Raw genomic sequence first — 12,517 nt, 5'->3', positions numbered from 1 at the left:
TAAAGCATGACATTAGCGTTATAGCATTGTATTTAGCAGAAGCTAATGCTAAAACACGACATTAGCGTTATAGCATTGTATTTAGCAGAAGCTAACGCTAAAGCATGACATTAGTTTTATAGCATTGTATTTAGAAGAAGCTAACGCTAAAACACGACACTAGCAACTAGCAGTCATTAATATTACTTTTCTAATAATTTTACCACTTTCTTCTGGTAATGCTGCATCTTTATTCTCAAAGTTTTTCTCAAGAACTCTTTGTCTTACCCTAACAATTTGTTGTCGTATTTTAATAACCTTCTAGAATGTGTAAATTATATTTGGACTGATTAAATTATTAGTAATTGTCATTAAATTAACTTTGAACCCCTTTAAGATCAGAGTAAGATAATATATTAGCAATAATATAAAACACTGAAGGATTCTGGTGTCTCTGCATCGTCACTTTTTAACTCTGGTTGTAAAGAAACTACCTCAAGCTTAACATTTTTTTTGTAGTTTAGGGGGAAAATAGTAACATTTCAGCTTCTTGAAGCAATTTATGTCCTTGGTGCAACATGGTAGATTTAAGAGTGCCAAAGAAATGGTCGATAAGTCAATGGGAAATGAGGCGATTGGGTCTGTGTGCTCTAAATAATTAGCTAATTGGGTTGTTGAAGACAGATTCCCAATGAGAAGATCCTGAATTTAAAAGCTACACAGGTGAAGAAGAAGAAACAGGTGGGCTTCACCCACTTTCATAAATTTTGAAAAGCTTTCTCTATCTAGGATCAAAGATTAGATATTAAAAGTAGTAATGTTTACATTTAGAGGTATCACAGGTGAAATACCCAGGACTGATTCCAGTGGTGTTCACCAGGGCTAAAGTTAGGAACCCAAACTTTTTATAATCAATATCAAAGTTAAAATAAATAAATCACTGTCCAAGGTAGAAATGACTTGTAAATGATTAGTTAACACAATAAACATAGAAATATCTGAAGCAGAAATATACAAGACAGGTAGTTTTTACAACATAAAGCCGTTGGGTTTAGCCAACGGCACTAAATCGTAAACGTACGAGATATAGAAAAGAAAAAGGGATGCAGTGCTTTGCTACCAACGGTCAACACTATGACAACTAGAAAAGGTCAAAGGGCACTGAAAAGATTTTATTAAGAGAGAGAAGTGAGAGTTATGCTAGCTTGACTATGACAATCGTCAGATGTAGCTGTGCTGCAGGATTCTGTGTTTCTCTTCGGTTTAAAAAAAAAGGGAAAAATTAAAGATTAACATTTTAAAATCAACCAGATTGGCGGCAAATTAATAATGGCAAAAATAAACATAAAGCCTGAAAACATAAAACCTGCAGCTGACTGAACGTTCTGCTCTTATGTGGGAAATGTTTTTTGAGTGTTTTCTGGTGTTGAATTGTGATACATTAGTGGAGCTGTTGGAAGTCAGTTGCTACGGCAACGGGCCTGTTTGTTAGTGTGGTTTTGAGTTCAGCTTTTTTTCTACATTATTTTCCCCTTTGGGCACCAAATTAATACCTTCAATCTTCTGGTTTCATTTTGTTAATGCAACATTTTTATTTATATACATATTTGTTGTTGCTTTTTATCTTAAGAGTTTGAGATTTGGTTTTTTTCCAAGTTTGATGGGAAACTGTCAGATCTGGCAACCCTGATTTATAGAGATTCAATAAGGCAACATTTCTTTAAAGTGGTTGGTGGAGGGCTGCACAGTGGCGCAGTTGGTAGAGCTGTTGCCTTGCAGCAAGAAGGTTCTGGGTTCGATTCCCAGCCCCGGTCTTTCTGCATGGAGTTTGCATGTTCTCCCTGTGCATGGTGGGTTTTCTCCAGGTACTCTGGTTTCCTCCCACAGTCCAAAAACATGACTGTCAGGTTAATTGGCCTCTCCAAATTGCCCCTAGGTGTGAGTGTGTGTGTGCATGGTTGTGTGTCCTGTGTGTCTCTGTGTTGCCCTGCAACAGACTGGCGACCTGTCCAGGGTGACCCCGCCTCTCAACCGGAACGTTGGCTGGAGATGGGCACCAGCACCCCCCCAACCCCACCGAGGGAAAAAGGGTGCAAGAGGATGGATGGATGGTTGGTGGAGCTGGTTTTTGTCTTTTCCTTTTAAAAAAAAACAAACTCTTAAGGTCTCATCTCTTCTGCATCAACCCACCTCATGTTTCATTTAAGCCGTTTTGCTTTCTAAATGAAATCTGGAGACCTAATACAGTCTGAAAAGTAGGTGCAGCGACGCGGAGGCTCTATAAATGCAAATTGGACGAATCTCAACGAGAGGAACATCTTCCAAATGAATACAATCCTCTTAGTCCTCTCACATTACTGTCAGCTGTAAACCTTTTTACTCGACGCCCGCCATCACTCAAAGTCAAGGACAATATTTGTTGCTGCTGTCATGGAAACGGAGCAGGAAGTAGGAGTTGCACCCTTGACACCAAGCCATAAACAAGCCACCCAGGCATCTGATCCACGATGCATAATGCAGCGCTGCGTAACCCCCCATCCTTCTCCACCTTCCTCTGCCTCCATCTGCTTTAATCACATCCAGCTCTTCCCCCCCTTTTGCCCCGATCGCTCCGTCCCACATCAGTCGGAGGTGCGGAGAAAATTAGCTCCTCTGGAAACCAAAGTTCACGTTCGGTCACGGGGTAATTAAAGGTGAAAATAAATTTAATTCAAGATTCAAAATTAAAATTGCCCCCTGAATCGGTCTCCGGTGGATACTTGAGCCGATCGAAGAGGCTTGCAATCGTCTTAATGCGTCCGAGAGCCACAGCATCGCGTCGTGTTTTATGATTAGCTTCGGTTGTGAAAAGTTAAACCCACTTTTTGTCTAATGAACAAGGATTCAGGGCTGCGTGGATCCAGGTGAAAGACGGAACAGCAGCAGGTGAAGCCAATTAAATCTAATGATTAAATCACATCCACCTGCAGCACAAGGGAAAAAAAAAACTGAAATAAATAAACCAAGACATGTGCATAGGCGTGGTTTTTAATACTCAGTAGTGACGTGTTTTATTTTATTCTGCTGTTTGCCGACGCTTTGCACGTGACGTCACTCTCTTCAAACTGAGGGACGTCAAAACAACCACTTTAAAAACCCGCACATGTAGTAGTCGTGGTAATCTAATGCCGCTTTTATTTAGTTGATTTCGATGCTGCACAAACAGACGAGTGTGAAAACCAAACTTCTCATTTTATTTTATAACTTTAATGAGGAAAGATGCGCGGTGGTTGATATCCGCCGTCAATCACGACGACTGTCGGTTTAATCACGGATTTGCAGCGAACACTTTTTACAACGTTCATATACTTTATAAATAAATATGTTTAGAAAGATATAAAATATAGCCTTATGGAGATGGTACGTGTCTAACCATCAGTAACCATGGAAACAGTGCTGCGCCGTCATGTAGCCTAGCATGGATGGGGGGAAACTGGTTAGCATTTCGTCTTTTGTGCGTTTTTAAGGCTGTTGCGGTGTAAAGGGGAAACACCGTTTATAACATAATGACAAATCATGTGGTGTGAATTCAGGCAAAGCCGGTAATTTGATCTACACGTCAAGTAGGAGGAGGTTCGGGTCGGTTTCTAAGCTAGCTACCGCCGTCTATGAGCTCCAGCCGGGTGTGTTACGTTCAAGAAGAAGCCATGAATAAACCAATTTCAGTCACTGATCAGTTCAACACTCCCCATCCTCATTTCCGACGTCCATCATGGCGCTTCGAATGATTTTGTGACTTGCAAAGGGTCAATTATGTTTGTGACTGAACTGAAAATCAAATATATTAGGGAAAAATATTAAAAAGCTGCAAAAACATGGTTGCATAACAGAGCAAAACACCAACACAGCAGGCAAATGCGACCCAAAGCGGATCATTTTAGTTCAGACATAATGTTGACAACTCAGCAGCTAAAACCAGTAATGGCCATCAGGAGGCTGCGATGGGTCTGTAAGTGATGTAATCAACTACTAATCACTTATTAATAATCAATAAATAAACATCAAGCTTGAAAACATAAAACTGATGGACTGAAGGTTCTGCGGTTGTAGACCGCAGGAATAACTCCTTCACAAAACTCGTCATAAAAACACATTTTTATTCTTTGGTTCATCCTCTAGGATTTGTTTAAATTGTTTTTAATTGTGTTACTTCATATTTCCAGACAGTTATGTGGAGCCCGCTGGCTGTTTTAAAGTATTTTCTGGATAAAGTTTCATTGAGATTTGGATGACGGTTCTCCACTGGGCGGTTTCACCGTCAGCTCAGCGCGGATCTCGTTACACGAAGGTTTCTTTGGTGCCCCGTTCGCCACGGCGACGCCAGATGACGCAGCTCTCGCTCCCATCTGTCCCGGCCTGCAGACGCCTCGCAAACCAGAAGCAGCACAGATTGTGACTCTTGTGTGACTTCGCAGGCACAGCGGGCCGCGGCGCTTTCTCCGAGCCCGATGGTCCTACGTCCCATATGACCCGTGCTGGATGTGGGAAAAGCGCCGGTTGTATGAATGCTCAGTTGGGTGTCTCTCAATCTGTGATGACCGCCGCATCGTTTTCAGACTGGACGGCTTCTTTTGAACACGTTCAGCGGGAAAAATAAATAGGTTTGTTGTTAAACCTTAATGCAGTTGATTATATAGACGCATCAAACGCACAGGATCCCGCCCCAGCTTCCTGCTGGAGGGCAAAACAGGTCATCACTTCATAACGGTTTTATTAACCAATTTAAAGGTACATGCCAGTAAACCAAAGAGTGAACCTGTTTAATTAGAGCGGTGAAACTTATTTTAAACATTTAGACACGTTCCAATGTGACTTCATGCGCAAAATCAAGGGGTAAAGCTGCTCACCAACAATTACTACCATTGGAGAAGCAGTGAAAATGTCAGGATAATGTGCTAAACCTTACATGTATACATGATATATTAAAGAAAAGGGACGCAGAGCTTTGCTACCCATTGTCAACACTAGAACAACTGGATAAGGTCAGAAAAACATCCATCCATCCATGCATCCATCCATCCATCCATCCATCTTCCGCTCATCCGGGGTCGGGTCACGGGGGCAGCAGCTTCAGAAGGGAGGCCCAGACTTCCCTCTCCCCAGCCACTTCTTCCAGCTCCTCCAGGAATCCCAAGGCGTTCCCAGGCCAGCCGAGAGACATAGTCCCTCCAGCGTGTCCTGGGTCTTCCCCAAGGCCTCCTCCCGGTGGGACCAGAACACCTCACCAGGGAGGCGTCCAGGAGGCATCCTGACCAGATGCCCGAACCTCAACTGGCTCCTCTCGACGTGGAGGAGCAGCGGCTCTACTCTGAGTCCCTCCCGGATGACCGAGCTTCTCACCCTATCTCTAAGGGAGAGCCCAGCCACCCTGCGGAGGAAACCCATTTCAACCGCTTGTACCCGTGATCTCGTTCTTTCGGTCATGACCCAAAGCTCATGACCATAGATGAGGGTGGGAACGTAGATCGACCGGTAAATCGAGAGCTTCGCTTTTTGACTCAGCTCTCTTCACCATGACGGACCGGTACAGCGCCCGCTTCACGGCAGACGCTGCCCCAATCCGCCTGTCGATCTCCCGTTCCCTTCTTCCCTCATTCGTGAACAAGATCCCCAGATACTTAAACTCCTCCACTTGAGGCAGGACGGCCCTCGCTATTAAATAGCGGGTCAGTGAAGTAGAGAATCAAAATTTCTCTTAATATGTCAGTGATGCTAGCTTGACTTTGACAACCGTAGCATGTAGATGTGCTGTGGAATCCTGTGCGTTTCGGTTCAGTTAAAAAACAGCAAACAAAGGCGACCTGCACACCAACTCTGACGGATCAGGAGCAGGCGGTTAAACTCAGCTAACCGACCACCGCCGTGTTCAGACGACCACTTAGAAATCGCTAAATAAACATCAAGCCTGAAAACATAAAACTGTAACGGATTGAATGGTCTTTGTGTGAGAAATGTTTGCGTGTTTTTGGGCATTGAATCTTGATATGTAGCAGTGTTGTTGTCAGTTGCTACGGCAACAAGTCTCTGGGTAGCATAGCAACAAAAGTGAGCGGTTCTGATTTATTCTTCAATGTTTTTCTGCGTTATTTTTCCCTTTTCTGTGGCGCAGTGCAGTAAACTAACGATACCTACATCTCCTAGTTTAATTCTGTCATTGGAGTCGTTCTGCAGCGGCAACGCGGCTATCATTGTAAAAGAATCGTGTTTCTGTCCTCCAGTGTAGAGCACATGTGTAAAATTTCCAGATGTAAACAATGACATGCAACGTGTTTTATGCGTAAAATCTGGCGCCATCAACGTGATTTGCTCTGGTTTTTTGGAGTTGGACAGGTTTTACGTCGGTTTTGGGCTGAAAACTGTCAGATCTGGCAACCCTGAGCGTTTTATAACAAATTAACACTTTGACAAAAAGTTGAGACGAGATTCATAGACAAATGTGAGCGTGGAAATAAGACTCGGATTGTTTTGTGTTTATACAAAAAATAAAATTGGGCCCATTTTGCGTTGAGCTTAATTTTTCATTGAAGGACATAATAATTACACTTCATGTTGTGCTTAGTGGAGCCCTCCACATTATATTCTGTTCATTAAAGAGTCTTTGGTAACATTTTTAATACGTGGTCATTATGTCAGGCATCATAGAAACACAAGAGGGCAATGAATCAGTGAGTTTCCATCATTAGCATGGCATGTTGTTTCACTAATTGAGTTTTAAGATGCGGACGACCTCTCACGTTTAAAAACACTTGAACGTCTCCACAAACACAAGTTGACCAAAAGGCCTTTCGTCTTTTTATATTTGCCACATTTGATTAACATTTATACATAAACTGTGTGCAATTTACATAAGATAAAAAGCAGAAACGTCGTCCTCTTGGGGAGAAAAGGCTGGCATGAAAAACGTTTAAAACGCTCCAGATTGCTCCACCTGAAAACGTTGGCTTTTCTCTGGTTTCCTACGACGGAGTATTAGGGCCACGCTAAGGAAAAAAAGATTTTAAAGTCATAAAATGAGAAGAAGATAGCACAAGAATAAGGTCGTCGTATTTCTAGAGTCAATTTTACAACTTTATTCCTCGTAATATTATATTACTAATTTTTTTCAACTATTCTTGTAATATTATGTCTTTGTCCTCATAAGGTTGTGACTTTATTCTTGTAATTTATTTAATATATTTTTTAATAGTAAGCAATACTCTGTTGCAGTTTCCTGCGCAACTACTAACGCAACATCTCTGCTTTAATCAACCATCAAACATGCAAATCTTTGTTCCCTGGTAAGCGAAGCGCGCGCAATGTACCTATTACTGATGCATTAAACGCATTTATAAAGCAACAACTCTCGCTTTAACTACAGATTGCCACCATCAATCACTATTAGTGCTCCAGACTGCAAAGCTTCGTCCCGTTCTCTGCATCCGATCTCTCCAGTCAACTATCTGTAAACTTACATAACCCATCTGGTCCTCAGGAGGCTGCGGCGGCCGGCTGAGATCGTATCAACGCACGGGTCAAGGAAGGCGATGACTAATTCATGAGGCTGTTTGCAGAAACCCTCATTGAAAGTCATTAGTCGCTTGTCAGCCGCGGCGCAGGCAGCAGTGGGTGTCTGGCCGTGTTGTGTGTCATGATGGGGACTTTCACAAACAAGATCTTTCTGTGCAGTTTAGACCCTGAAGTCACAAGAAAGGCAGCAGAGGTGCAGATTGATGCATCAATCTGGCCTACGGTTTCCTTTGAATGCATTTGTGTGTTACTTAAAACTCTGATAGAGATCTCAAATTTGGCACGGTTTTAGTCCCGTTTTAACCAATTCCTGTAGCGGCCGGTCCTGTGACGGGAAGCTACGCTCACGGTCGACTTCATGCGTGCAATGCAACAGTTTTACCATTTAGAGCGATTAAGTCCCACCTTCAGACTCATCCTAGGTCACATGATCTCATCTAAACATTTTAAGTCTGCAATTTATGAACAGAGTTCACTTACGTTTCATAAAGGTTTGCTTCATGAGGGCATTTTGTTGGCAGGAACAGGTTTCAGTTATTCTTCCGGAATGCCGTTACCAAGCAACCCCAGCGGAATTCCGCCCGTTACCCAACAACTCAGCGGAATTACCCGCCCGTTACCAAGCAACCCCAGCGGAATTCTGCCCGTTACCAAGCAACCCCAGCGGAATACCGCCCGTTACCAAGCAACCCCAGTGGAATTCCGCCCGTTACCAAGCAACCCCAGTGGAACTCAAACTTATTCACTGTGATTTTGAATGCATTTCTTATTTAATGAAAACACTGCAATTGGGAAACTGTATTTTTTCGATAAAGATTTGCAAACATTTGAAATGAAGAGCAGACAGTCATGTTCCTATCCAATTTTCATGCAAATTTTTAGTGAAAAGCAAAATGTGAATTATGTCCAAACAGGGTTTTGATTTGAATTGCAACACCAACAATAATTATTATTTGAAACAACAGATTGCCCACAGGCAGGAATAAAGCCGTAAATGAACTGGACAATAGATTTTACAGATGCATTTAAAGCCTTGTAACTATTTTTGTTAGTCTTAATTTGAGCCTGTTTTCACAAAACCGGAGTCTCTTGAGCTTTAAGATCAAATAATTACTAATGTCACTGAGCCTTTAATAAGTATTATCACAGGACATCCAAACAAAGCACAAACATTTTTACAGACAGAACGCGCCTTACAACAAAAACACTAAGAACTGTGTGTTTCATGCCCACCCGACTATGAAAGCACTGAAGACATCTTTCTCTCTCTCGAGGCTCTAATTAAAGTTGTCAGTAGGTGTTTGTGGCACGAGAAAAGGATTACGAGTTCTGGTGCCGGGTCTCAAACTGCGCCGACAATATGGTCCAACCACAAAGCCAGGGACTTCTGGGACCCGCGCCAGGCGCTGATAGATCCATCAACATGACGGCTTGAGTCAGTGATGATTGCTCTCCAGAGGAGCAGCTGTTGACAGGGCACTGATGCGTGGATTTTTACCACATCTTGCTCTTCGTGTATTTACACTCAGGATCTAAACGGGTCAAAAAGAACAAGGGACTCGTTATGTCTCCTAAATGCCACGGTGGGGCGGTACGGCAGCTGATCGAGTCCTTTACTAATGTACAACACGGATCTCATGTAACTTTCTGAAGTGCTCTTGATCAATACTACTTCATGAACATTTAAAGGAGATGAACAGCATCTGAAACTTATGTCTTATGGGTGATTCTTTTTCCACAAAATCATTACTAATCCTAAGTTAGTCTGGTCAAGTTTTGAGTTTCAGAGTGAGATGTTTCAGGACGTCTCGTCACTTTAAATCCAAATAAGCTGCTGCTGGCCACGCCCCCAAACTCAACGTTAACCCTGGTGTCTGAAAATGGCTGCTAACAGAAACGCAATTATACAACTGTACGTATTTGAAAAGCATTAGTAGAGGCTCCTGCACAGCCAACAAGAACTCTGGTTGGGAAGATGGGAATTAAACACTTGACTTTTTGGTGCACACAGTGGTGAAACCAGCTGACCAAATGTGCTGGAGCTCAGCTTGAATTGCTAGAAAATGACGCAACGCCTTGGAAATGTGACTTAAGAATTGGGAGGGTTTTGAAATGGCTCGTTTTCCAGACACCTAAAAACTAACTTCTTGGCAAAAACTTGCTTGGTAGTAGTTGTTTTTCTTTAAAAACACTTATGCTGTTTTTAAAAGCAGCTGAGATCCAAATGGAAGCACAAAATCATGCAAAATTTGAATTTGGCATCATAGGTAGCCAGAAGAAAAAGTAACTCACCCTGTCCTGACGCAGCAGAACACCGAGCTCCACTCCTCTGATCCCGATATACCTGCACTATCAACACTTTAAAACATGACAGAATTTGATTTTCCCACATTTCTTCCTGCTTTCCTCACATTCAGACCCATGTAACATTTTTAATGTACTCACTCACATGCACCTCATAAGACCATCTTAGTTTATTTGACATGGAATTAGCTTTTACTATAGGGCAAGGGGTGTCCAAAGTGTGGCTTGGGGGCCATTTGTGGCCCTTGGAACAACTCTGTGTGGCCCCTGTTTACAGTCCATGAATACTACATGTTTGGCTCTCCAGTGGGAACTTTTATAAGTTTTTAACAAGAATTTCAGTGACCAAATTAACTTTTTTTTAATGGCAAGGGTTCTTTTAATTTTAATTTACTAGTAAATAGCTATTTGGGATTCTGGACACCCCTGTTTAAGGTTCACCATCCCTCCTTTAGTAACCTTTAATCTGAGTTTCTTAATATATATATATATATAAAAGTCCTTTCTAGAAACCTGCTGTGACTTTGCTGCTTCCTCAAACAACAAGTCTTATCTCAGCTATTAGCCAAAGTTTGGTGCATGGCAGCAGAGATAGAGGAGCCACAAAGCAGTTCACAGCCCAAACTGAAAGCTCCCACTTCCTGGTGATAACATTGTCACCAAGATGCACGAGTGCACACCCTCTTAAAACGCCGCCTTGAAAAGCTAATTTTAGGCAAGAAAACACAAAGAAAAGTGTGTGTGAACTACGTCACACACAATAGTTCACGTGAGGAAGAAGGTAAACCAGAGAAAAGCCTCACTGGGACGATGAATACTACGCTTCCTTCCTCTGAGCGCTTTCAAAGTCGAGGCTGCGGCTGATAAGACGCGACGCAGATTCATACATGACTTTGTGGATCACAAACATTAGAGTAACTTTAGAAGTAAATATGGATGAAAAATTCAGCAGCAATGAAAGGATGAAAGGACAAAAAACAGCAAAATGTGTTATTAGGTCACTGCAACTTCCTGTTCTGAAGCTGTAGTGACCCAACACTGATAACAAAGAGACACTTTTCAGTTCAGTCCAGATAAATAAAAACTTTTTTCTATAGAAATATGTGCTGCAGGAAATCTGCTGTCATACATTTGACAGAAAACTTAAACAACCTAATCCCCAAAGTAAACACATAAAAAACGTGAAACGGTAGAAAAACAAACAAAATGGAGAAATTTTCTCAATTTCCTTCATAATGTCTCAAACTCAGTTTCTGCAAAATCTGCTTCCTCTCCAGTCAACATGATTTAAGGTTAACGTCCATTTTCTTCAATCTGTTGTAATTTTTAAAAACACAACCATTTTATCCATATTTTTAGGCTTTAATATAAAAGGAAAACAACTTTTACAAAAAGATAAGTATATGTTCTTACATACTGTGCTGTTTTTTTATGATGTGAAGCACTTTAAAGCTGAAATGCGCTAAAGAAATAAACTTTATTGATTTATGAGATGCTTACATCTGGACATAATTTCTAATATAGTATAAAACTGGATCTAAATGCAAACGACTGTCACTTCTGGTAGAAATTAAATGCAATTCTACAAATAAAATTTGAAGAAAAATCTAAAACCTGTATTTGTTGTTCCGTTATTAAACCTCCAGTTGTTTCTTCATCATCTTCCGTCCTGATTTCGACTCGGTTTAAGGTCCAAAGAGCCTCGTATAAAAAACAAATTAAAACAAATTATGTATGGTTCAGTTTTACATGTTTTTGTTCATAGCTATATTTGACGATTTTCACCCAAGTGATGAAACGGTTGGACATCCAAGGCCTTCATGTTGCTAAGCAACACAATAATGATGGATGCTAATCTGTTTGCTAACCACTTAGCAGCAATAAAAGGCGACTGGTTCAACCCTAGTGGAGGATCCTTTACCTCTAGCTCATATCACTGTAGTACAGAACTTTCTGTCCAACCCGGATCGTCTTTTGTCCTTTTGCAGTCTTTAAATCTCAAAAGGAGGAGAAAAAAGCCCAAACTTCAGCAGCGAGGTGCCGGTGCATCTGCAGCGCGGCGTGGCCTCGTTTTCCCTGGTGCGTCGCCCAGCCTGCTGATTGTGAAAGATGATGCACTCGCACCCTGTTGCAGGTTCACACAAGCCCACATGCTTAAGCCACCTTGGGCTAATTCAATTCCTCTGCCACTCCAGGGTAACGGAGAGCGCCGGTGCCTCCCTGTGCAGTCGCAGCGCAGACAAAAAAACTGGGTCGTCTGAATGTGGTCAGGCCAACAGCCCTGAACACCCAGATGTGCTTTGCATCCGGTTTGGATTCATTTTATGCATCATTAACTGTAGACTGTGAAAATCAGTTTTTGGCATCTCTTAAAAGCATCTCTTAATTTCTACCAGAAGTGACTATCGTTTGAGAAGCATTATGTAAAAGTCACATTGTGCCAGTTTTTTTTTCTACTTCCATTTGGGTTTCTACTCCTAAAACTAAAGCTGGGTGGCTGTTAAAAAAAACAATAAGTTAATTTTTCATGGTGTCTGGCAAATGAGACATTTAAAAAATCTTCCACATGTTGAGTTACAAATAGGCTGGCACTGCCCCATCACCTAGCAACCCCAGCAGTTCCCCCGTCACCTAGCAACCCCAGCAGAGTTCCCCCATCACCTAGCAACCCCAGCAGTTCCCCCGTCAC

The 12,517-nt window shown here is 41.9% G+C and overlaps 2 long non-coding RNA genes across 2 annotated transcripts in view; both read right to left on the bottom strand.

Moving 5' to 3' along the window:
• LOC103479468 (uncharacterized) overlaps positions 1-12,517 on the bottom strand; it is an 85,426-nt gene that overhangs the window by 39,895 nt on the left and 33,014 nt on the right. The gene's annotated exons all lie outside the window — the stretch shown is intronic.
• The window catches only part of LOC103479467 (uncharacterized), a 32,277-nt gene continuing 28,297 nt past the window's right edge, over positions 8,538-12,517 (bottom strand). The window contains exon 3 of the long non-coding RNA XR_535951.1: positions 8,538-9,056. This is a non-coding gene — a long non-coding RNA (uncharacterized LOC103479467). The remainder of the gene's footprint in view (positions 9,057-12,517) is intronic.

The sequence above is a fragment of the Poecilia reticulata genome, linkage group LG17 (assembly GCF_000633615.1).
Source record: "Poecilia reticulata strain Guanapo linkage group LG17, Guppy_female_1.0+MT, whole genome shotgun sequence".
Taxonomy (NCBI): Eukaryota; Metazoa; Chordata; class Actinopteri; order Cyprinodontiformes; family Poeciliidae; genus Poecilia; species Poecilia reticulata.
Note: the sequence above shows the minus strand (reverse complement) of the source record. Positions and strands in the feature narration are given on the sequence as shown.